Below are 1663 nucleotides of genomic sequence, written 5' to 3'. Positions count from 1 at the left end.
AGAAGCATAGCATAAATTTGAAATTCAGACAGTATAGAGCCAATATTCATAACTTCAACTACAAAAATGATACACACATATAGACAGCATAATCATAACCAGCAAACCATAACCTTGTCTGAGACACCTCATTTGACCCACTTCATATAAGATTTGGTGCCACTACAGGACCTTGGTTGCAAGCATGTTCTATTACGTCCCAGTTCAAGTCAATAACGTGACAGGCCCCTCTAACATCCAGGGTATGGAAGCAGGATTCCTGCTGAGAACTGAGAGATTTTTGGAATAAATACTGGTAGATGGATCAATTTGCTAAGATGGAAGGTCCAAAGCAACCTTGGGCAGCAACCTGGGATGTGGGACATAAATAGACCTTATCACAAAAAACATGTGGTACAGAGTGGATCCACCATCAAAGACCCCCCTACTCTATGGGCTGATGTGTTGATAACTACAGAGGCCGCCTTCACAGACAAATGAGGAAGGGATCAGGTAACCATTGGTTCACATGGGGGCCTCATGAGGTGGTTGAGAACTTGATTGAGGTCCAAGAAGAAATGGGGTGTTTAATGTGGGGAAAGAGATTAGTCAGACCCCTTAATAAATCTGGACCATACCAGGTGAGCAAAAATGGAAACCTCTCTTGACCGGGGGATGAAAGGCTGATGCAGCCAGGTGTACCTCGATGGAACTGATGGATAACCCAGATGTGTTCAGATCCAGCAAGTAAATCAGGATGAGGGAAAGGGGAACCAACTCAGGCTGAAGATAACAATGACCGCACCAGTGGGTGAAACTCTTCCACTTCTGCAGGTAAGTCGTGTTGATGTTTTTCTGCTGAGCAATAACACCTGCTCTATACCAATGGAGCAGGAGTGTACTGCCGAGAACCATCCAGGAGCCAGACTCTGAGATGTTGAACTGCCAGGTTTGGGTGAAGTGCAGGACTTGCATTCTGAGACAGGAGATAGGGCTGGGAGCTTGATCTGCTGTTGGACACAGCTGAAGCAGGTAAGGGTACTGTGACGGTTTGCCCCCCTCCCCATACACTGCGAGGTGGCACCTCATGTACTGGAGTCCCTCTGAGCCTGCCCGTTCCAGCAGCCTGGGCTCCCTCACCCTGTCCTGCTGGGCCAGGCCCTCAAGCCTCCCCTAGCACACACACAGGCAGGGACACACCCAGCTGCAGAAAGACACAGACGCTGAAATCAGCTCTGCATGGAAAGACTCAGCTAGGGATTGCCCGGTACTCAAGTGCGTATCCCCCCCACCCCCAGGGTGCAAACCTAAAATTACACTGTCTTGCGCTGCACAGAAAACTGTACAGCATAAGCTCTTCGCTCCCTCCCTCAATATGGAGGAACATATGCACAGATTTTGCCCCCCAAAACAAAACAAGTTTATTAATTACAACAGGTAAATTTTAAGCGATTATAAGGGTTAGCAAACAGAGCAAAGCAGATTACTGACGAAATAAAACAAACACAAACTAAGCTCAATACACTAAAGAAACTGGTTACAAGTTATAATTTCTTACCTTAAATGTTGTTTTAGGCATTTCTTTCACAAGCGAGACACCTTTTCCAGCCCGGGCTCAGCTCTTCCCCCCCGAGTGCTTTCTTCTTAGATGTTGTCAGCAATCATCCTGGATAGGGATGAACCA

This window comes from Eretmochelys imbricata, chromosome 1 (genome assembly GCF_965152235.1).
Source record: "Eretmochelys imbricata isolate rEreImb1 chromosome 1, rEreImb1.hap1, whole genome shotgun sequence".
In the NCBI taxonomy this organism is placed as follows: Eukaryota; Metazoa; Chordata; order Testudines; family Cheloniidae; genus Eretmochelys; species Eretmochelys imbricata.
The sequence above is the reverse complement of the archived record's forward strand: the minus strand, read 5'-3'. Positions refer to the sequence as shown.